This window comes from Neopsephotus bourkii, unplaced genomic scaffold, assembly GCF_033783945.1.
Source record: "Neopsephotus bourkii isolate Nb327-2 ecotype Australia unplaced genomic scaffold, CSIRO-AGI_Nbou_v1 NB_233, whole genome shotgun sequence".
Taxonomy (NCBI): Eukaryota; Metazoa; Chordata; class Aves; order Psittaciformes; family Psittacidae; genus Neopsephotus; species Neopsephotus bourkii.
In genome coordinates, this window is record NW_026900743.1 from 1,991,893 (window position 1) to 2,017,211 (window position 25,319).

A 25,319-nucleotide genomic window follows, 5' to 3' on the forward strand; every position below is an offset into this window, starting at 1 on the left:
CAGGTAAGAAAAAGAAACATCTCTATAGTCCTGCTGAATCTCAAGTCAGAACAGGTCAAACAAAATTACCCAGTCACATAAATCTTAATTTTAGAAAAGAAGTCATAAATTATACAGGAGGATGAAGCCAGGAGGGGGCTGGTCTCTGCTCCCAAACAGCCTCAAGCTGCACCAGGGGAGGTTTAGATGGAGATGAGGATTAGTTCCTTCACCAAAGGATGCCCAGGCATTGGAACAGGCTGCCCAGAGCAGTGCTGGCTGGAGTCACCATCCCTGAAGTGTTCACACACTCTGTAGACAAGGCCCTCAGTGTCATGGGTAGCCTTGGCAGTGCTGGGGTAAGAGTTGGACTTGATGATCTAAGAGGTCTCTTCCAACCTAGTTGATTCTATGTATTATCTTGTATTATACCAGTGACCTTAACCAAGAAACCAAGTCACTCCAAAATAAAGTCAATACTAGGGCCAAAACAGTAATACATTGTGGACAAGGTGTTCCTAAAAATCACCTTATCCCAAAGCACAGCATGCTGTTCTCAAGCAACTTTGGTAACATTTGTCTCACTGTCTTCCAGATGCCCTCCAAGAGACCTTTCAGAATTAAAGGCTTTCTCAATAGTATCTTAGGAAAAGAGGAGTATAGTTATGAAAGGCCAGGATAGGTCCTGTGACTTACACATAAATGGGAAATAGTCTTCATAAGTTTTGTGACAAGCACTAAAACTAAAGATGACCTGATAAAGTGGGCATTTTTAATGAAATACCAGAGTCTGCTAAAAGAGCTTTTGGCAGGGCAGCTCCAAACTCAGTGCTGATTTATAAGCTGATAAATGTAGCCACGTCAGAAATTTTAACCTAGAATTAAGCATCCCAACCTGTGTTACACATTAAAATAGCACTTACTACACACAAAACCACATCCATAACCCAGAACTAATTTTTCAGCCTCCATATTACCACAGACTTACATTCGACTCCAGTTATTAGAAGAAAACAGCATCAATTTGAATTTAACTTTATGCCAACAGCACTGACTTATTCAGTTAGTTTAATTATACCTTTTTCTTTACTTTCTTTTTGGCAGTTCTAGAGTCCCCCAGAACTCCCAACATATGAGATGCAAGCCTGCCCCACCTCCTCTGCTCTTTTCACTTCTCTCGCAGCACCTTCCCCAGTCCTATTACAAACCCCCCCGTAACGGTGTGAGGAACCGGACTGAACGCCCCCAGGCACAGAGTTGTACTTCTGGCAATACAAAAAGGCAGCAACTGCATCCCAACTCCTGAAACACGCACATATTACCCTGCCAAACGAGACTTTTTTTTTAATCTCATGTCTTTCGGAGACAGCAATTATTTGCTTTCACGAAGCAATTTGACAGCTTCACTCCCAAGGCGAAGCGTCGGTCAGGGCGGCCTGGCAAACCAACCCTCTCCTGACGGCTTCTTTGCGCCCAGCCTAGTCTTTGCTTTTTATAGACATGGCTTCATGTCATGCTAGCTCGCTTCACCCCTCCGCCCCAAGAGTGTAACCGCAGCTAAGCAGCCGCTGTTAGACCCTCCACAACAGCAAGAAAATTCCCGAGCACTTTTACCAGCTCAACACCCGATTCCCTCTGCACTCCACTGCACTACAAACCCCACCGACTTACAGAACAACTCGGCTCGCTCGCACCCCGGACCCGCACTGCACCGCACCGAGCGCCGGCAGAGGAAGAAGCGCACGGAAGCGCAGGTGAGAGCCCGGCTCCGGGACCTGCCACAAGTTCCCGTCACTGCGAAGTCGTCCTGTATTCTTCCGCGCCCGCGTAGGGTGAGCCCGAGGCAGACGCGCCGTAAAGCGGCAGGGCAGCACTGCGCGTTGCCCCGTCAGCAGTCACCGCTCTGCTCTGCTCCGCTCCGCTCCGCTCCGCTCCCCTCCCCTTCCCGCGCCGCGCCGCGCCGCGCCGGGCCGCAGCGGCAGCACCAGCACCTCCCTCCTTCTATCCTCCGCTCCCTCTCGTTGCGGGGCGCAGGCTCCGCGCCCGCTGGTGCCCCGCACCGCCCCCCCCCCAGCATCACGCTGCCGCCCCTCCCCACCAGCCAGCGGCTACATCCGCAATGCAGCTGCGGCCGCGGCTCCTCTTACTCCTCCTCCCGGCCCGAGCGGGCACCTGCCCCCCGCCCCGATCCGAACTTACCACGGACGGACGGACGGACGGAGAGACGGAGGGTGGAGAGGCACTGCGCCTAGGCGCACGGAAAGAGTGTGGTCAGGGAACTCCTAGCGCTGGCCTCAGGGGTGTGAAACAAGGAAAAGGGGGGGGGGGGGGGGGGTGTGCAGTGTAAGTGAAAGAGAAAGAAGGAAAAGAAAAAGGAGCTGAAAAAAAATAATTAAAAAGGACAAAAAGGGCGTTATTCCCAAAAGGACTTTCGCGGGCTGCTTCTCTCCCCAAACCTATTACTGCGGCGGACCCCTGGGACCCGGCGAGATTAATTGTGCTCCGTTACGAAGAAAATGATAGATGCCGTTAATCAGGGAAGTTGTAAGTCATCCGCATTCGTAGATGGAATTCGGAGATTAGCTGGGACAGATGGCAGGCAAACAGAGCACTCTCCAGGTCTGGCGTAAATCACTCAACTTCTGGAATTATTAAAGAACCAGTGACAGAATCTCATACATTTGCTTAAAGAGAAGTGTTTCTTAGGAAGATGAATATTCACTCTGTATTACGAAAGAGCGTTTCCAATCACTGGTACAGTTCTCAATGATGAAAGTACAGGGTTTTCCTTCCTGGATATCAGAAACTTCAAACATGAAAAAGAAGCAAGATTTTTCACAGATACCTTTCAGCCAGGCAAACTACACAAGTACGCAAATCACTGCTTTAATGCCCTTTCTGAAATACACATGCAAAGTTGCAAGTTAATAGGTGTGTCATGATATCTCTGGTACATTTATCTTTACTTGCAGCAAATACTGCAGCAAAGTACTTATTTTTCAGTCTTGTTTTCATGTGCATTGAGGGAAGCAGTGAATCAGCACCACTTTTAGTCACTGGTTGTAAAAGAACATTAGCCATTCTGCAGGATCTAAATGTTCCAAGTGGAGAGTAGACCTCTTTTCATTAGTCTTCGCTAAGTTTTCTTCACACAGCAAAAATAAGTTATGATATGGGCAACTTGAGTCAATCTTTCATGGTATCACATTGATTAATATGTCAAGTGCTTATATAAATATAAGCTTTGCACCAAGATCTATGACTCAGTAATTGTGAGCTTGTTTGCATATCTGCAATAATGTGATCAATCTAGAGTGACATTCGTAGTTTTGCAGAAACCTGCTCTATAAATTCAGTAATAGCACCTATTCTAGCACATGAAAGTGACCACAGTTCAAAACAGTTTACAATAGTTATTAAAAAAACAGTCAAATGTTAACCTCATATGTGTAAACTGCTTACTATGCTAACCATTTTAATTTTAATAATTAAAAACTTATTTAGAAAAATTCATGTTATTTTTATTAGTTTTAAGAAAAGCAATGTACAAAATATCAAAAGTGCTGCTGTTTTGTTCCTGTTTAAATTACTGTCAGCTTTTGGATTTGCTGAGGACTGTACCTTTAGCCATCTTCAAACTCCTTCAGTATCTGATGCAGAAACAGTCTTGCACACGAGTATCATCTTTTCTAACTTTGGTGGAAAATCAGGCTTAAATTATTTATTTTTAAAATCAAAAGGTCAAAATAACACTTCAAGTGGAGAACCAGGCCATTGTTATGAATTAGAAATATCGTGATATACAATCAGAATACTTTAGCTTGGGGAAGACCTTTAGAGCTGATCTATTTCAGCCCCCTGCTCAAGGCTATGCAACTTCAAAGTCAGATCAGCTTCCTCAGCATCTTGTCCAGCCAAGTGTCAAAAATCCCCAGAATGAAGATTCCAACTTTTCTGGGGAAACTGTTCCATTCTGACTACTGCTTATTGTAGAGAATGCTTTGGGTTTTCCTAATAAGAATTTCCCTTGCTGCAGCTGTGTCTGTTGCCACTCTCTGGTTCTGCCTTCCCTGTGAGCACTTCCTCAGTAGTTGAAGATGGCAGTAAGATCTTTTACCTCAGCCTTCTTTTCTTCAGATCTCTCAGAAATATCACTCTTAACAAATTCAGTACTCTTCCCTATCCCTTTTTAATAATTCTCACTGAATTTGATATTATAAAGTATTATAAAGTAAAACTTATTCTCCATTTCTCCATTACACAAATTCTGTGCTCTTTCTCTCTACATACTGAGATATATATAGGATGTATATATCCTATTAAAAATACATATATACCTTATAAGGCATATAGTCTTATGCAGTCATGTTTTAAGGAATGCCCATTTCACACCAGGAACAAGCAGGCATATACCAGATATACCATATCTGAAATATAATATTTGGCTATAATGAAAAAATCACCACCACATTCTAAACAAATCTAGCAACCTTGCAAGGTGTGTTTGGAATTTGTTTTGTGTGGGCTTATTCAGGCCCTTTAGAGCAAATCAAGTATGAGAATTGAAAAGAACTTGGCTTCAGTGCTCTGGGAGTGTTTAAGAAACAGGAAAAAAAAATTCTCCTTAAATCTGTTAAGAACTTGTGAAATCTTTCAGAGGCTTTGTAATGATTCAAAAGATACAAGGGAAAAAAATCTCCCCTCAGGGACTTGACAAGAGAAAATACATGTTCATAGTGAAGGAGCTAAACAATTCAACAAATTGGAGTGGGATAAGAGAAGCTTTTGCCTCAGTTCAGCAAAGCTGTGATAAATTGACTGACTTGTCACTATTTTACATATTCTATGCCTTATGTGATATTAATTAGTTATTCAGTGGGCAGAAATCTACCCAAGAAAGCACTAGCACAGCAGACCCTACAGTCTATGTAGAAAGCCTTAATTTTCCAGCACTGTGTAACCATGGACAGCACACACAACTATACCACTGATTACAGTGAAACTTTTAAGGCAGAAATGATGAAGTGCAAATATTGCCCTCACCTATGATGCAACACAGAGCTTACCTGCTGTTTTCCAAACCACCGTCTTCTAGGTTTCCCTTAAAATAAGAAAGAAGTTCTAATTATTTTTCCTTCCTTATTTGAAATGTTATTCCCAAAACAAAGTAAAAGAAAACTACTAACTTTTTAATTCAAGAACTATTCCCTACAAGAACAAGCAATAGAGTAGTTTGAAGCCATTGCCTTGATACTTTGGCCACACATTCTAGAACAGAAGAAACACAAAAGAATACCTAATTTTCCATCTATTTAGGGATAACTCTGGTTTTGCCACAGAAACAAAACTCTCTTGTGTCACATCTGAGATATCCAGATTATAATACCTTCCACTTGTTAGTTTTCCCAACAGATTTACATCCTTGAAAAGGCTATTGCTGAAGAATTTTCCTAGAACATCAGTTGAATTGTTAGCAGTGCATTTGATCTACTAGAGATAGATTATAAAAAATATGCTTGAATGGAAGCATTTGTACGTTCCCGTTCAAATCCATTTTTCTGTGTATCCCCTAAAAACTGAACACTTGAAAGTACTGGAATATAAATTGCTCATTGAGAAAAGTTCTACCATACCATAAAGGATTACTTTTTGTAGAGATACCATGATATTTTATCTCTACCACTAACTCCAGCAATACTATGAAGTTCAAAGCAATAAATATTTCCAGTGGTCAAGACTCAGAAATCTGGAAAGCTTTGTAGGAACAGGAGGAAATACTGGATTGTACCTGGAGGGAAAGGGGCAAAGAAGAACCTGAAATCATGTTGCCCAAGAAAGGGGTGGACGCAAGGGCGGAACAGTGATGGGGTGTGCAAAGTAGCTGCCAGAAGATGATAATTATATGCATGTAACTAAAGCAAGAAAGTGTTTTCAGGGCAGAACTAGCTAACTTTTTATTTTTTTTTTATGCACATGGGGATTCAGCTTCTCAGGTAAATTTATTTTGCCTCAGGCCTGCATGCTCTGCAGTTAAAAGCTCTGCGCAACAAGCAGTGAAAATTTTATTCAGATCAATGAGGTTAATAGGACCATTCTAACACTTTATGCTTTAAGAAACTGAAAGAGGAAATAAAGTTATGAGCATCCACTTCAATTCATACCTGTGTTCCTCTGTGCTTGCCATACCAATAAGCACATGTGGTCTCTTGAAGGAAATCTTAGTATTATAGAATCATTGAATGGTTTGGATGGAAAGGACCTTAAGATCATCAAGTTCCATCCCCCCTGCCATGGGCAGGGACACCTCACACTAAACCATGTCACCCAAGGCTCTGTTCAACCTGGCCTTGAACACTGCCAGGGATGGAGCATTCACAGCTTCCCTGGGCAACCCATTCCAGTGCCTCACCATCCTTACAGTAAAGAACTTCTTCCTTATATCTAAACCTGAAATTCCCCTGTTTAAATTTGAACCCCTTACCCCTTGTCCTATCACTACAGTCCCTAATGAAGAGTCCACTTTCACTCATAATATTTTGGATACTTTCCTATGAACAGGACAGGACAACATACAGCTGTTGCAGCAGGCCTGTAGGAGTCTCAATTGTCAGTCATGAGGTAGGACAGGTCAAAGTCTACCCTATCTTTTAGGGGTAGGGTACATGGAGCATTGAAATCGCAATGCAGAAGACTGCATTGTTGCAGTATAGCATATTGTCCATTCATTCCTCTCTCTGAGTCTCCAAGTTGCAGCTAATCTAGGCATAACTAAGGAGAGCCACTGAATCTTTTTTTTTTCATGTACAGTATTTTATTAGCAACTACTTTCAAAACATGAGAGCTCTTGTATGTATACATATTTTTAGGCAATGTACATAGTTCTTTATGAAATGTGAATTACTGTCAGATTTGTTAAACTATTACAGAAATGTTATTACTTTCATGAAAACTTGATGTATTTTTACAAAGGGATATATATCCCTGATCATCTATAAAAAATACTTTGTTTCATCCAAAGCAAATGTCAATATTTTAACCCATCTCTCTCCTGCTTTTAGCACCAGGTACACACTTCAGCACAACTGTGAGAGGAACATTCCAATCTTGGATTCACACCCCTGGAACACCACCTGCACTGGACTCTGCTTTATCTGTCACAAATACCTACCTGGAAAGTCAGAACTCTGTCACTGCTCATCCTATATATACCAAACAAAAGCATGTCAGTTTGAGCATTATTAAAGCTGACTTATGAAAACAAGAACCTTTACTGGACACCCTTATTACACTTGTAATGCCTATATGGAACCCCAGTTGGATATTAGCTTTATTAATAATAATGAACCTTCTTAACATTAGTTAACTAGAGTATTTTCCTGCCAGTAATGATGTTTACACTAGAATTAAACTGACAAAAGATAATTTAGTGAAACATTCTTTTTTTTCTTTTTTTTCCCCCAGTATAGTTTGGAGACAAGAGAAACTCCAGGGACCTGGCAATTCCAAACATAAAAGTCAGTTTCTGTTAAAGAAAGCAGAATATACAAAGAAGGAAGCATCTTTCATGAAAAGCTGGCCCACTGTGGACTAATTGCTCATTACTCTCATCATCCCTTCGGAAACATGTAGATAATCCTACTTCAAGACATACAGTGGCCTTGGGAGTAGAAGCAGCATGATGAGAAAAGCTCTCCCGGGCTTTCAATTGTTTCAATTTTTAGCCATAAAGTTGTACTGAGTTTTTTGAAGTGGAACAAATGCATGGTATCTATGCAGACACTATACAAGTAGCATATGTTTTACACAATAGATTTATAGGATCTGATTAAACATAAAGGTTTATGGGGTCTTTTCATTCACAGAAACAGGTACCAGGTCATCCTGTGACTAGCACACACAAACTGACCTTGATCACTAGAAGTGGTCTTTTTTTAATGCATTACAATCTAAACAACATAATTTTCAATTTTAAAGTTCGTATGTCCTTTTCTGTGTTGGATTGCTCAGGTATGGCAAAACACAGGCTGCATCTCGCTGTGATTTTGGCTCAGATAAATGGAAACATCACTGTTCCAAGGGACAGGATCAAGAGATGCTGCACCTGTCAAAGATAGGAATTATTTCTTAGAGTGAGTTTTCTTTTTGCTCTTTATCATCAATTTTACTGTGTTGGGGTTTTTTTGTTTGTTTGGGGTTTTTTTTTTACAAAAGATGGCAATTTTCTACTTGTCTGGAACATTGCCTAGCATCCACAAATACTAATTTCATAATATTTCAATACAGCATTATTCTAATACAACATGAAAAGACATCATGTTGCCTAAGCTGTCTTGACCAGTGATACAGCATGAACTCCATACGGTACAGAATGGTCTACATAGGGTTATTTTGGACACATTTGGATATAAAATATTTAGCACATTTTTAGAGTTTGTAGAATAGAAAACTATTTTGTTGTGGAAGTCTTCAAAGACACTCTACTATCACACAGAGCACTGTCGTTCTTTAAACTGGTATCACATAAGCTTTACCAGAAGATAAATCATAATAAAAACTGCACAGCAGGAATAGCTGCAGAACTATGTATCTTCTAAAACCCCTTAGGAGGAAATAACTACATGTTTATTCATACGACTGGGTCTTCAGACACCTTAGGGATTTTCCTTTCCTTGCTATTGAAACATCTGATGGGGTTTTATTTTTAATATTTTATTCAGCTCAGAGTTTAAAGTTTTTGTTTGTTTGTTTTTAAATGAAGCAATAAAGTCTCAGCATCTAATGAAAGGGTAGGTGTAGCTAAGAGGAAACATGGGAGTAACTGGCTCTCTTACACAAAATCCTGGCTGCAAGGGCTAGAGTTGAAATCAGTAGCATTATCTGAACTTTAGGAAAACGGTCAAAAAGAGAATTTATAAAACCAAATAAAGAGCAAACAGCCCAATTCTTATCCTCGAGGTTGAAAGCAAAGTTACCTGTAGCTTCAATGAGGATATTATTTCTTTTATGCCATGTCTGATGCATATTTACATATTTAAAAGCCAGAGAAACTCATATGCCACAAACATGTTTATAAAGGAACTAATAATATAAATTTTATTTTTAATCTAACCTCTGCATTGAGAAACCAAATTATTTTTCAGCATAAGTTTCTAGAACTTAAAAACAAGTGGGGGAAGTTGGGGGGAGGAGTTGTAGTTTTGGATTTTTCTAGACAATTTAAAAATCAAAGGAAAACAAAACCAAAAGCAGAGTTGAGGAATAAAGAGTTGGGTATTCAGCCGCTTTTTAAGGCTAAAAAGGCTGAATCCTTTCAACTCAAAAGGCTGCAAAGCCCCGAGGTTGTAGGTGGCCTGAGCCAAGCTTTGTTTTCTCCATGGCTTCTAAGTGCCCACAAGAACAGTCACCGCTCTCCCAGATAAAGAAAAAGAGACTTGTTACATTGAATCCAAGTAGAACCTTCTTTCCGTAGCTGAGAGCTGCTGGGATTTGGGATTTCAGTTACAGCCTTTTATTTTTCTTGCACTGGACACAGAGTACCTGCTGACAAGATTGACTCCCATGATTGACGAGCATTGTCTACAGACTCTGAGGTACACAGAGAATTATTTTTTTTAATATAAAGTGAAGGAAATACTGGAAGTTCTATACCCAAATAAAATACATTGTCCTGTGTTTAGCAGTAGCAGTAAATGTTTCTCCTTCTTAGTAGCTGGTGCAGCGTTCTGTTTTGACTTTCAGCCTGGGAACAGTGTTGATAACACCAATGTTTTCAGTTGTTGCTAAATACTGTTTACCCTGACCAAGGACTTTGTGAGTCTCATGCTCTGCCAGGGAGGAGGGGAAGCCGGGAGGAAGCAGAGACAGGACACCTGACCCAAGCTAGCCAAAGAGGTATTCCATACCACAGCACGTCATGCCCGGAGGGGGATAACTGGGAGTTACCCGGAAGGACACTAGGCTTCTGCGTCGCACTCGTTTTTTGGTGGGTGCTATCATATTCTCTTCCCTTGTTATTTTCTCTTATCATTGTTGTCGTTGGTGGTAGCAGTGGTGATTTGTGTTGTACCCTGGTTGCTGGACTGTTCTTATCTCAACCCGTGGGAGTTGCATTCTTTCGATTCTCCTCCCCATCCCTCCAGGAGCAGGGAAGGGGAGAGCCTCCAGTGGGGGGATGTGGGCCTCGACTGCTTCCAGCCCGGCACCACTCACTGGGAGTGAGTGAAGGAGCTGTCTGGCTGGGTTTAAACCACGACATACATTAAAACTTTTATTCAACTTTGATGTGGTGAATAAAGGTACTAGAGTTATGCCTTAAAAGTTACCAACATGCTATTGGCTAGAAAGTAAGAACAACTTTCAACTTCATATGTTGCTTTTTATTATTGCTTCCTCTCTTGTAATTGCCTCAGAGCATAGAAAGCTGTTTTATGAGCATGGACAAAACTGACATCATCCCTACAAAGCAGACAAAATCGTCATGCAAGAGGCAGAAAGAAATGCTAAATGAGAGATATCTGGAATTGTATCGTCTATTCCACAAAGTACAGTTCATTATTTTTTAGGTTTGAATTTATTTTAAAAAGCCTTCAGGGCTAGCAGCTTGTCACTCTAGAGTGATTGTCCCAGCACAATATGGAGAGAAGGTAAAAGAATGGTTATGGAATCAAGCTTAAGTCCTGTTTTCAAAAAGCACCTGTGATGGCTACCTGAAAACCCTTTGAAAAAACATACTTATACCTTTCTGAAAATCAGAAAATGTTTGTGTTCTGTCTAGGCAATGGTTTGAATTTCCAAAGAACTATCGGACCTAATCAGAAGCTGTTGTTCCTACACCCTTCCCTTTTCTACAGCTGTACAGTGAAGAGTATCCTTCACAAAGCCCCTAGTGGCACTAATGATGCTATCGCTCCTTTTTGCTGAGCTGTCATTTCTCCTAATTATCATTTATATTATGTTCTGCTACCTTCTAATATTAATATTGCCACATATATACTTTGTTAGGTAACACTATACAGTGCTTATTCATGAGAGAATTTCAGCCCCATTCAACTTCCCTGAAGCTTTGAAATGTTGACGAATGTTTTTAAGATGGTCCCTGCTTAATGTTCATTACTAGGGGAAGAGTTAGCTGTCCATAAAACCTTTGATTTGATACATGCAAATGTTCATTGTTTGCACAAAATGGATAATTGATTACCTAATTAGTGAATATCTGCTAGCACACACAATTAGCCAATTTGCAGGAACAGATGCTGGCTTATGAATATGGTGAAACTATTTGTAGTGGCATGCAAGTTCCTTTCACAGGTGACTCCCTTTGACCTCTTAAGTTTCAAGTTCCTGTCCTTTTCCAGAGAAGATGTGGGGCGGGAAAGGAATGACAGTATGTCACATATCCCCTTTAGGATTTTATACTTGAAGATAACAGAAATAGAGTAAGGGGTCTTAAAAAAAATCTCCAGAAATTCCCTTACCCTTAGATTAGACCCAAACCCTGGGTCCATTAGGGTCACAGTGTGACTGGACCAAGTGCAGTTGCTCACTTTTTCTCCTCCACATCACTCTTAGTTAAATGGAAGGGCAGTTGATTTAGCTACTAAGTGCCAAGATCTACTCAAACTAATTCCAGGTTCTATCATACTATTTCAGTAAATCCTACAGTATTTTATAGCTGCTCATTCAACCCAATAGGTCACCCTGTTACCATAGGTATAATGTAAGTGTTTCTTCCTCTGGAAGTGGGCTTAATTTGCTTTGTTTCAACCAGTTTATGTTTTACCAAGGAAGTTTGCTGACTATGCTTCCACAGCTTAATTTGATCAATCTCATTATTTGCCTTCAAAAGAGTTATCTTGGTTATTTCAGAGAAGGAGATCCCTCTCCTTACTCAGGTATTAGAGTATCTTTACACAACAGATAGAAAGCTAAGGCAAAGAATGGAAGTTCTCCAAAACATGAAAGCTAAGCCATCTGTCTGGGAAGTGTTATCTATCTCACAGACAAGGATCTGGCAATGCATAATTCTGGCACTTCAAACACAAGAGCCTGGTCCTATAGCTTTCTAGTGCTCTTTACATTGCAGTCAGACTAACAGTTTACTGAAACACAGAGAAAGGTGCCAGTTCAGGTCACCAGAAGAAATGCTGCACAGAAGGACTTACCCAGCAGGGTCACTGCTGTGAGGCAACCACTGATGTAGGCATCAGCAAAATCTTACTCTTTAGAAAAGAGAAAGATACAAACTGGTGGTTTACCTTTGTAACAGTGAGGTGGAACTGTAATTAGAAAACATCCTAATCCTTGAAGAACTTCTGTGAGATGACAGAGCTTTCAAAAATCTTCCCAATTCAACTCATCTTAAGCCTTTGCAACAACCGGCTTCCTTACCTCATTGCAATGGATTTATTACCTATCCCTGCCAGAAGTGGGAAACATCTGCTGTATTTTGTAATTTCAAAAATATAATAAACACAGTATGCACATCTTTGGAATAATTTGTTGTTGTTTAAAGTAGATTTTGTTTGTGAAGAGAGGTAGGGGACAGATGCTCTGTTAATTAGTATGAAACCGAAGTAGAGCTTCCCATAACTTTAGGCAGTACTGACTCACTCATTAATACAAGCCTGATCAATTCTAATTCTGTTTTCTACAGAGTTGAATTTTCTGATTACATTTGACTTGCTTGAAGACAACTAAGAAAAATAAGTCAGGTTATAACATTACATTGAGGAACCTTTTGAGTTTATAAAATTAATCTCTTTTTTTGCAAAGCTTAATTCTACCTTTGCTTTCTGATTTACTGAACTAAAAGTTACTTAAAGCAGTTTCCCAAATAGCTATCCTTCTGCTGATGCAGAGGGTTGACCAATGTACAGGGGGGTTAGAGGAATTTGCTTGCATTAGAGGAATTTACTTGTGTTAGAGGAATTTACTTGCCTAGACAAGGTATTGTCTGTTATAAGTGCCTACTAAGCAGAACAAAGACACCAAGTCCTATTGATAAGCAAAAGCAGGCACCTGGTCGTATTGATAAGCAGACACCTGATTATAATGATAAGTAGCTATTGATAAGGAAAAGCAGGCGCTGGATACGGGAAGAAGCAGATGGTTTATGGCTGGGGCACCAACCAAACCCTAAGGCCATATGTGTAAAGACTAAAAGGTGACAAGTTCAAGAAGAGGAAGACTCATTTACTTCATCTTGAAGACCCCTACCCACAGGAGGAAGACTCATTTACTTCATCTTGAGACCCCTGCCCATGACCAGAGGGGGCACTGCGCAGGCGCAGAGGACTTTCTAGGTCATTATAATACGAAGGGGATAGAATATGAATATGTATAGGCGTATTGTGCAACCTTGTAACTTTAGAGGATAAATGTAGAGGGAAACAACACTGAGGCACACATGACTTTTGGAGGACCAATCCCCCGTGCATCTTCAGCTGAATAAAGCATACCTACTTTACAACTTTAACGAAGTTGTGGAGTCTATTCCATTATCACTGCAATGCTGCTCAATAGCCCAGCTTGTAAAATAGAGATATTTGAAGACATATTTTGATTTAGTGCTATATGGTGTGCTTGCTTAAAAGAAAAAAAAAAAAAAGACATCTACAAACAAAGCACTGTGTTGCAATAATAATTAAAAAAAAAAAAAGATAGGGAAAAAAGAGCTGGAGATACGGAACATGATAACATGTTCCAGTTCACACTTAAAACAAAAACAGGTAAAGAACACAGGCAGAGATGGTGCCTTGCAGTAACAGAGTGACTTGGTGAATATTAGCCTCTCAGAATGGGGTAAAGCAGCAACACAGCTGCTTGCACTGGACAAAGCCATCAAGACTGTTCAGCCAGTTAGGGGAGAAGAAGAGCCCTTCACCCACCAGTCAGCAAGAGCTCTCAAAAAGTACTGTCAGCAGCCAGTAGAACACTGAAGAAAACCTGTAAATTAGTCAGCAAATGGAGCTATCTCAGGAGGGATGAAATGGGGGTCTTCTAATGTTACGAAGTCAACTGCCCTCCCACTGTGAAGCAGTGACATACCTGTTTTGTGCTCAGGCACAGCGAGACCCTTCCCTCTCTATGGACCAAGCAGGTAGCCTGCATTAGAAGCCTGCATTCATAAGGAGAGATGTGGTCTGAAATGGCCTTTTTCCACTTTTATTCTCATCTAGACAATTTATTGGTGACAGCATTAACTTACTGTAATTCATTACTCAGATTTTAGGGTGTTCATTATAATCTGAAGTTTTGACCTTAATGACATTTTGTATTTTGGAAACAATACTCTTTCTTAAAACACAAGACTGTCACAAAAATCTTGAAAACTGCAGACATTAATCTTCAGTTTCAATTAGCTTCCAAGCATAAAAGGCTGTTTTGTCTCTTAAGAAACAGGATTGTACTACACTTGAGAAACAGCCTTTAGTGGATCTAAAGAGCTGCAAGTCAGTTATTTTCACTAGAAAGTCACCCTTTAACCACAAGCAAATGTGTTCTTTATAAAGACAACCACTGCATCTGGTAAGAACCAATAACGCAATTGCTAGCTTCAGCATATCAAAGATGTTGCTATTTATGCAATCCATGCACATACACCTGTTAGCAAAAACCTTTCCATAGCTTAGCAAACAGTTTCAGTCATTTTATCATCTGTTTTCATTGTCAGTCTTGATCACTTAATTTTTGCACAGAATTTTAGCAGTGTGCTTTTAAGTCCTGGGAGCAAAATGGTCACCACATTACTGGCAGTGTGCCGGAGCACTGCTAACATTCATGTGGCTTTCTACACTTTACCTCCAGCTGATATCCAGCTCAACCATTTTACAGCTGCATAAGGCCATAGTTTACTTGGCAAAGAGCAAGTAGAAAATTGTTGCGGGTGCAAAACTTCAGGGAGCTCCCTAATTAACGAGAAAAAAAACCCAAGCAATTTTTTTGATACAGCATTTCAATGATCAGGCTAATAAACAGGAAAATAAGCTAATTCACCAGGCTTGAGAATGTAGCTGAGTGCCCCTGAAGTTTTTAGTAATTTCCTCTGACTGCCCATAGCTGTTATTTCCATGTTGTAATTCTGACCATTTCATCCCACTCTGTTGCTTTAACTAGAGAGAAGACTCTCTGTGGATACGTGAATGAGTTTCTATACAGATTACCTGGTTAAAAAAGGGGAAAAAAGATCCCAAAGAAATGCCACTGAAAGCCTCTTTTCAAAAACCAGTCCAAAACTCCTGTCTTGAAACACTGAAAGCTATACTGCAGTTATGCTGCAAAGGATGGTGCCTGACTCAAGGTGTGACATTGCTGGGAGATGGCTAATACATGGCTAAAGTTATGTTTCGAAGTGCTCATATGAACTACAGGAAAGAATTCATATTCACTTTTTCTGCAGGAAAATACCCGTTTCCTGACTGCTCCTTTCCTGTTTCCCACAACATAGGGAGAATATGCCCTAATCTGCACTCTTATGGGTGTTACATCATGCAATGTATTACATAGAAGACAGACTATTTAGAGGCTTTAATGCCTGGAAGTCAAGAAAAGCCAGGATTTTATGGTGTTCTTGGAATCCTGACCCTGCTGTGAAGCTACATACAAATAATTTATGATCATGCCCTCCTCAGTCCCTCTACCCCCAGACTCCTCCTTTTCAAGTTAAGTTTGTGTCGAGAAGATCTGTAGGCATGTGCTACCTCCACTGGGATCCCCGCAATGGCTAGTGCAGGTTCACTTGAGACAGTATTGGCAAACTGGAAAAAACAAACATGGTTCTCTCCTTTTGATTCCTGTAAACCTTTGCCTATGCTAGGTCACCTTTCCTTCCAGTATCAGCTGTGGACTTCTAGACCTCCAAGAGTAACAGAACAGCGAAATTAAAATATAATTTAAATAAACCATGGTAACACTGTGACTAAAGGATTTAATTGCATTACAGAGGCTCAGATAGCATGAAATGAAAGTAGAAATACATCAAGATTTACTGTTTCATGAAGAAAAATCATAAAAGTGTGTAATGGTACACAAGGTAATATTTATCTGGGAATAGATGACAGAGAACTTTATGAGACAGAGCTACAAGGCATGAAAGATATAAAGTGCAATAAAAAAAGGATAAACTCAGCAGGGCTGATAAAAGAAGAAATATACAAATATTAACCCACAAATAACTGACACACCTATTCTTTGTTCTTTCAAAAGTAAAGGATTTTATCTTCAAATTTTAAACCTCTATGATGATGAAAAAATGAAACAGCCTGATATTAAAATTAAATATCATTTCCTGTATCCAAAGATGAAAATACTATCTGCACAATCTACTTCATCTTTCAGTTCATCTTTTCAGAACATATTAGTGGTTTTAATAAAGCTCCAAAGAAAACACATTACAATAGATTTTATTTTGCATTTCTTTAAAGAAACTCATCTACTGATAACTTTCAAGACCCTCTCCTCATTTAAATCTCCAGCTTAAACATATGCATAATGACCTAATAATATCAAAAGAAAGCTCCATCTCCACCTGTGGGCTATTGAATCTAACTGCATCTCCACTCCAAACCTCTGAACTTTCTGCCAATGTTCTGAAAGATGGGCTGCTGATAAATACAATAAGTTATAGTACAGAGAACTGTGGTCAAGATAAAATAGGTCAAATCATATTAACAGTTATGCTTACCAATGGGGTGGTTTCTCAAGGTTGATTGACTAGAACGATGCTATTCAAATGTATAAAGTATGTTTAAATCATTTGCAGTATTGTGATTTGAAGTCAGTCTGCATACTATTTTGCAAAATATTAAAAGTCCCTTTGATTTATTTTTAATAGCCTTTTTTTAAATCCTCAAGACAGAATGTTTCCTCCTAGTTACCACATGCCTTCAATATCTGTAAAAGATACATAATTCAATGTGTCCAGACATTCAGTAACTATTTTTTCTTCTTGTTTTTCCTTTTTGCTCAGATGTGCATTGTCTATCCAAGACTAGTTTTAATTTTCTTGAATGAGCTTTGTAAACTGAAGACTTGATTTCAACTACCACTTTTAAAGGAATTTTATTGAAAGGTAGGTCATTACATACCATACATGACTAGACAAGAAGGTAGCACTTGTTTATTCTCTAATGAGTCAGGGTCATTAGTTAGACTGCTGTTTACTGTGCAGGCAAGGAAAAAAAAAGATAATTGAGTCACACAGAAATAAACTTCAATCTTTTCGAGTCTCCAGGAACAAGAAGTAATGACATCTCATTAAATCAACAACTCATGCCTGCACTTACCTATATTAAATTATATATTCATTCACAATACCTATTCTGCTACAGCATCACCTTAAGATCTCCATATTCATATTAAGCTGGATAATTTTATGGTTGTAACATTTGTATCTCTTAAGAGATGGGATAATCAAACCTCATGCTGCAGGCTGTAAAGGAATTGCCATGGGGATTCCCTCCCACTGCTTCAGTTGGTATCACACAGTGAGGTAGGTGCATCCTTCTGTTTCTGCACCATCTGCCATTAGCCACAGCAGGTGGCAAGATACATCATTTACTAGGCATTTAAGCACTTGAATTGCAGCATAATGTCACATTAGGACATGCTTTTGGAATGACACCTGGAAACTGAGGGCTGGCAGAAAGAGAGAGACAGAGAGGGAGAAAGGAAAGAAAAAAGAGATAAAAAAGAATAAAGAAAAAAAAGGGGGGGGGGGGGGGAAGGAAGGGAAAAATGGCACAGGGTTTGCTCCAAAACTCCCTGCCTCAGAAGGATTTAGACGAACGGTGAGCAGGTGGTTGGAAAGAATAAATCCAATCCTAATGCTCTCTGAATTGTGAACATTCCACAGTCATGTAACCTTGTGACCACTTTCATAACACTCCTGACCACAATAACACAGTACTTTCTAATTCATCCATTTTAGCCTTGTGTGGTACAGCTTCTCACTGCCATCGGGAAGTACAGCATTGCTTACAATATATTCACATTTGAATTGCACTAAAACCACTTTCAAGACACTTTTTTCATGCTTGTATTAATCATCATGCTGCATTGAGTTAAACCAGCATTATTTTTCAATTTCTTCTCTTAATCTGGTCATTTGGATTCCAGCAGGCCTAGTCAGACCCTGTACCTCCTTTGTGGCAATTGTGACTCCAGAAAAATGCACCAGCAGAGAGACAAGGGCCTGCTCCCAAAGAAGCACTAGGTTGATTAGAACAGGAATGAGTGCCTTCCAGAACTACATTCTTTGAATTCATTGAACAAAGAAGCTTGAAGCCCAGAAGATATCTAGCTCTTTTAACATAGGATTTCTCTTGAACAAAAGGCATCTGGAGAGGCAAAAAAGCCCAAATTGCCTTATTCTTAACAATCTACAAGATGGATAATATCCCATTAAGCTCAATGAAGGTCTTGCTTAGTTAGCAAGATTACGCTGCTCACCCATAGAATCATAGAATAGTTAGGGTTGGAAAGGACCTTAAGATCATCAAGTTCCAGCCCCCCTGCCATGGAAAGGGACACCGCGCTCTAAACCATATCACCCAAGGCCTCGTCCAACCTGGCCTTGAACACTGCCAGGGATGGAGCATTCACAGCTTCCCTGGGCAACCCATTCCAGTGCCTCACCACCTTTACAGTAAAGAACTTCTTCCTTATATCCAATCTAAATTTCCCCTGTTTAAGTTTGAACCCATTACCTCTTGTCCTATCACTACAGTCCCTAATGAAGAGTCACTCTTCAGCATCCCTATAAGCCCCCTTCAGATACTGGAAGGCTGCTATGAGGTCTCCACACAGCCTTCTCTTCGCCAGGCTGAACAGCCCCAACAGCCTAAAATCATAGTTTTGATTTACTGTATCAGAAAGTAACTTGACATTACTCAGATAATTTGCATCACTTGAATTAGTTTGCCAAGACCAATAATCAAAATTCCTTTTTTGTTTTAGGGCAGTTGGTGACCTGTGCTTTTGTAAAGGCTGGCATAAAACACAACACCTGTGAATATAAGCCCATTATTTGCCTCACTTCAAACCTGATGCCTCAAAACTAGCCTAACAGTTTTGAAATGGATGTGACTGATGAGTTGGAATTGTTAAGACACACAGCAATGACTGAAAGCATTCGAACTTTTATTATGATAGAAACTGCACTTTTAACCTTGGCAGTGCTGCTGACTTACAATATTAAGAAAAACCTTAAATTTTCTAGGGGAAAGCCATACAATTTGCTGCACACTGAACTCAGTAATTCAATCTCATTAGACTCATTAATTCAGTTATTATTATGATGAAGTAATGCACTAAAATGACTGGTCCTACATAATTACCCTTTCCAAATCATTCTCCTGAAAAACAGGTTCTTACTTAGCAGCTAGATCCAAACAGCAGCCTCCTCCCACTTGATCAAACCTGCACAAGTGTCCTGCATAAGTACAGGACTGGTATAAACTATACACTCTTGTCTGCAGGAGCAGCTCATTCACCGAGTTGCCTTTAGCAAAATCTAGAAATGCTGATTTTAATTCCAGTATCCTATTGTACACAGGAAAAAAAGCAAAGAAATCACAGAATCATAGAGTGATGTAGGTTGAAAGAGACCTTGAGGATCATTTAGTTTCAACCTTTTGCCACAGGAAGAGACACCTTCCACTAGACCAGAGTGCTCAAAGCCCCATCCAACCTGGCCTTGAATACTGCCCGGGATGGGGCAGCCACAGATCCTCTGGGCAACCTGTGCCATGGCCTCCTAACCCTCACAGTAAAAATGCTTCTTCCTAAGGTTTAATCTGAGTCTTGCTCTTGTTTCCAACTCTGAGCAGATATCTGGATATTTTATGCTCCCTGCCGCTCCTCCCCAGGTTCAAAACCATCAGAGACTGTTCCTGGAAATAGCAGAGTTTGGCTCTAAGCAGCTCTTGCACCTTCTGTGACAATTCTCTTTTACAAATTATAGATTAGACAGAACATCCTCATAAAAAAAGCAGGCCAAAGTTCCCCACAGAAGTATAATTGTATTGTTAATATATTAACCATTGAGGTCAGTTTAACCTTTTTACTAACCTGGATGTGTTTTTTGAGACTGAATTCATGTTTCTCTGCCTAGAGGCTGCTGTCGGCTTGGCAGTGGTCATATGACAGCCCATATGGTGAAGGTGATCCTCTCAAATTCATGTTCCCTGTAGTAGCAGGTTTGCCTCTGGAGAAGCTGAGGGACACAACAGCCACAGCATTGAGGAAGGGAACTCGGAGTGCTCAGCTGTTTCTGCCTCTACCCTTACCACTTCTCTATTGGGGGTGGACCAAAAACCATAAGCCAGAAGAGCACCTCTCATGTTCATCTCCTGTGTTCCTGGCTTCCTAGCTCCTTACAGCTGAGGCTGGAAGTACTGCAGCAGCTGACGGCCTCCTGCCTTCCTTTCGCGTGCCTGCTGTGGGTGCGAATGTAGGAAGTCCCTTTTAAAAGGAGTTCCCAGGAACTCCCTTCCTGTTGTAAGGAGCTGGGATCATAGCTATATTATTAAATTCAATGCCATTATGCTAGCAGCATAAAAATGCAATGAAATCATCTAGGCCATTGTATTTGTCTGATGCCAGTGAAAAAGGAAGGGAGTGGCATAAGTAGTGCCAAGAAATAAGCATGTTAACGTTATTTTTAATGATAACACTTTAGCTTATTCATAAATGTAGCTAGAAGGAATACTAAGGAAAAAAAAAAAAAAAAGGAAATTTGGCAGCATCCTTTAAATTGGGGTATCATCACCGAGGCCTGCTGCAGGCTATCCTGGTATCAAGCAAGCAGCAGGAGCATCCCTTATTGGAGAGTTGGTTTATGGATTTGAGACAGGCAATCCTGAAGCAGAAAAATTGTTAGAGATCAGAAGGACAATTCAGAGACTTTCATTATTTCATTTTGAATTTTGTGATTTTTAGATGCTTATTTGTTACATAAGGAGACCAAAGAGATTTATTTTTTTTAAGGATAAGCAACCAGTAACATGAGTTAGTTTCCTATGCAGCACTTTTACAATACAGCTTTCTTTCATAACTGTTCCCTTCTCTTTTTGTTCAGATACAACCCTGTCTTCTATAGTTTAAACCTTTGTTTGTGCACTAATGAATCTAACTAAGCTGTCATAGAAAGCTCTAATGAGCATCACTCGCTTTCATTTGACTCTACAGCTTGCCATTACACACTTTAGAAGATCTGTTGGTTCTGTTGGTTTATTCACAGCAATCACTAGATATTCTTTTTCATTAGATAGATACTAGTTTTTCCTGTTGTGCCTTTCATTATTAAGGGAACTATGAAATGTTAATACTGGCCTCAAAACCCAGGGCAAAAAATGCCCGCAATCCTATTTGAAATGCAATTGCTTGTATTGTCAATGATCTTAAAGATCTGAACACAAACAGCTTGAAATTTTCTTCATTTATTTATGAAAGAATGAGAGGAAGAAAAATCAAGAAGGTGTCTCTGTATAACCCACTTGTCCAATTTATCTTGTTAACTGGATTCCCTGTAGTTAATTTAAGCAGCAGGACTGCAATTATAAAAGCATCCATAAACAGCTATTAAGAACTGTCATATTCCCACCCAGGTTCTTAGCTCAGATTTTAAACCCAGAAATGCTTACACTGTTAGGAACTTAGCTCTGAATCAGTTTTGAGAGGGTTTTGCCCTATCTGTCTTCGCAAATACTTGACTCTGATGACAGGAACATTGCAAAGCAGCCCAAAGGAGCCATATTTTTTGAAGATTTTATTGCTACCATTGATGTCCAGGCCAGATGTTAGAAGATTCAAAACATGCTTCAAAGGGAGAAGTCCTGAAAAGAGCTGAACTCCTTTTTGTGCTAATGATACCAGCCAAGTTTTTAACTAATTTTATAAGATGTGATGATATCTTGTAACTTTAGAGTTTTTAAGGAATGGATGTAATATTTAATTCTGGAATCCTTTCATTTTTTATTAAAATGTTTCCATGCTAGAAATTTCTTCACCTATATTCCATAATATTGTAAATAACAAATTTTTAAATAGTTTATAGTTCTAATAGTTTAATAGACTTGATATCAAGCTTCCTTAAAAAAAACCCCAAACAAACCAAAACAAATCTAAGTTTAGTAGAAATGTTTAGCTTTTGTTCTGATCAAATACAAAACTGGTATTTAAATAAGTACCACTTCTGACAACCACAAACCTTTCCAGAGTTTATAGAATAACCACTTTTACAAACTAAGTGTCAGTTTTCATACTATTTTATCTCGTATCTGCACCTGATTTAGGGTGACCAGCCTCTAAATTAAGATAAATGTAGTCATTATTTGTATTTAAATTTCATTTTTCTGTCACTCCCACACTGAAGACTGAAGAAGATGCATTTAATTTAGGTGACAGTCACATCATCCTTGTACATAATCTGCCACAGATACTGTATCCTAGAACATGCCCTAGAGCATTAATCCACCTCAACTTTATTTTACTTTCTAGATTCCTCTAATATTGGCTGAACAATATTTGTGGTTTATTATGGTGCTTTAGTTCTACTACATAGCCATGCTCTGAGTATGACTCTCAAAAGCGCAAGAACCATTTTTATTAGGGTATTTTTCCTGTAATATTAGAGAATCTAAAGGGTAATGATGGAGATTATCTTCAGTTCTGTTTTAACAGTTGTTGAAATAAGGAATAGAAATTCTTTCCATGCTTGACTCATAAGAGACAATCTCTCATCTCACTTCCAGCTATGTGTCCTTATTGGTACAGACAACCACAACTATTCCTGAAACTTTTCTCTTGTGCTTGCCTCAGTGAATATGAGCATAAAATATACTGAGTATCAGTGCCCTGTAGATAATTATTTGGAATAAATAACCAATGCCTTCTGTTGATTAGACCACCACAAAGATTAAGGACTCAAGGAGAAGGTGTAATACCTAAAGAACTGAATATAACTGGTAAAGCAATTGTTTATATACTAGATCATCACAGCTGTAAAGTTTCTCACAGTGGGAATAAGCAGCAGGAAAGGAAATGCTTTGCATACAAGAAATGCAAGAATTAATCTCCCTATCTATGAAATATTCCAGAAATATGTAACAACAGATTGGTGGGACCTTGAATGAAGCATTCCCCAGAAAATTCACACTCATTCAGGGTTAAAAAAAGTCAGCAGGTTTCTTAAGTATGCTAAAGAATTGAAAAGGTCATCAGTAAAACCTCTCTCCAACTCACACACAAAATGTTCTTTTCTGTTTGTTTTGACATCAGTATCTGGTCTAAGATTACCTTTCATTCAGATGACTGTTCAGTTCTTAAAAGTTCTTAAGATTTCTTAACTTGTATAAATAACAATCACTTGGGTGGAAAAAGCCTCATACCATAGAAGCACCTGCTGACAGGAGGTTTGAGCGTCCTTTTGCCAAAGCCAGACATCATGAATATCTCTGGAAAGCTTCCCTTTATAGCCTTCCTTCAGTTTTTTCTTCGTCTTTTTAAGCCTAATATCCATTCTATTTAAAAAACCTTGTCCAATTCATTTGTAATAAAAAAATAATTTCACTTCAGAGTAAAAAAAAGTAAGTATGTTACAGGCTAGGAAGAAATTAGGAAAGAAAACACACTTGACTGATGAAGCATTGGTTATCTATATACCCTTTAACAGACAGCCTGTGTAAAGATTCTGGAGTCAAGTTATGGCACATCTACAATCGAATAAACTAAGAAATCTCTTTTAGTGTTTAGTCTTGTTTTGGTTGGACTTTTTACCTGAAGATGACTTCAGAATTAGAAAGCAACCTGGCAATTTCTGTACTTCCATCTTGTATACTACAGTTTAATAAGAACTTGTTTCTTTCATATAAAACTGCTGAGTATCGGAAAAATCATGTCTTTCACTGAGTTTTCCATTACCTCCATGTAAATTTCTCTGTATTTTTCCCCTATAATAGCAATTACACTATTTTTTTCTCTGATAGCATTATTAGAAGCTAATTATTTTTTTCAGCTTTACAAAAAATATCCCCAGAAAGTTCCTTTCATATTCTCCATGTCTATATTTTGTTGGTAAAGCCCAATGCCAATAATTTATGATAGATTCAATAGGTGATAGATTCAATACATGATAGATCCTTGTCTCTAAATTGGAGAGACATCAATTTGATGAATGGACCACTCGGTGGATAAAGAACTGGCTGGATGACTGCACACAAAGAGTTGTGGTCAATGGCTCTATGTCCGACTGGAGACCTGTAATAAGTGGTGTCCCTCAGGGATCGGTGTTGGGACCGGACTTGTTCAACATCTTTGCCACTGACATGGACAGTGGGATTGAGTGCGCTCTCAGCAAGTTTGCCGATGACACCAAGCTGTGTGGTTCGGTTGACACGCTGGAGGGAAGGAATGCCATCCAGAGGGACCTTGAGACGCTTGTGAGGTGGGCTGGTGCCAACCTTATGAAGTTTAACCATGCCAAGTGCAAGGTCCTACACCTCAGTCGGAGCAATCCCAGACACAGCTACAGGTTGGGCAGAGAAGAGATTCAGAGCAGCCCTGCGGAGAAGGACTTGGGGGTGTTGGTTGATAAGAAAATGAACATGAGCCAGCTTCAGTGTGCGCTCACAGCCCAAAAAGCCAACTGTATCCTGGCCTGCATCAAAAGGAGTGTGACCAGCAGGTCGAAGGTGGTGATCCTGCCCCTCTACTCTGCTCTTGTGAGACTTCACCTGGAGTATTGTGTGCAGTTCTGGTGTCCTCAACATAAAAAGGACATGGATCTGTTGGAACAAGTCCAGAGGAGGGCCACAAGGATGATCAGGGGACTGGAGCACCTGCCGTATGAAGACAGGCTGAGAAAGTTGGGTCTGTTCAGCCTGGAGAAGAGAAGGCTGCGTGGAGAGCTCATAGCAGCCTTCCAGTATCTGAAGGGGGTATATAGGGATGCTGGGGATGCACTCTTCATTAGGGACTGTAGTGATAGGACAAGGGGTAATGGGTTAAAATTGAAACAGGGGAAGTTTAGATTGGATATAAGGAAGAAATTCTTTCCTGTTAGGGTGGTGAGGAACTGGAATGGGTTGCCCAGGGAAGCTGTGAATGATCCATCCCTGGCAGTGCTCAAGGCCAGGTTGGACGAGGCCTTTGGTGGTATGGTTTAGTGTGAGGTGTCCCTGCCCATGGCAGGGGGATTGGAACTTTATGATCTTAAGGTCCTTTCCAACCCTAACTATTCTATGATTCTATGATTCAAGGTATCATAGATTCTTGCGAATTGTACTCAGCGTAGTTTACCTTTACAGGGAGCAGGGGACTATCACATCTTTCCTGTGATCAAT

At 39.7% G+C, this 25,319-nt stretch overlaps 2 long non-coding RNA genes across 3 annotated transcripts in view; one reads left to right on the top strand and one right to left on the bottom strand.

The window, feature by feature from the left end:
- Positions 1–1,687: 1,687 nt before the first annotated feature.
- Positions 1,688–19,582, top strand: LOC133207614 (uncharacterized). Its single transcript, XR_009724093.1, has 3 exons — positions 1,688–1,733; positions 16,946–17,047; positions 18,934–19,582. It is a non-coding gene; the product is annotated as an uncharacterized LOC133207614 (long non-coding RNA).
- Positions 15,491–25,319, bottom strand: part of LOC133207613 (uncharacterized) — a 33,035-nt gene continuing 23,206 nt past the window's right edge. For both annotated transcript variants that reach the window (XR_009724091.1, XR_009724090.1), the window contains one exon: positions 15,491–15,832. This is a non-coding gene — a long non-coding RNA (uncharacterized LOC133207613). The remainder of the gene's footprint in view (positions 15,833–25,319) is intronic.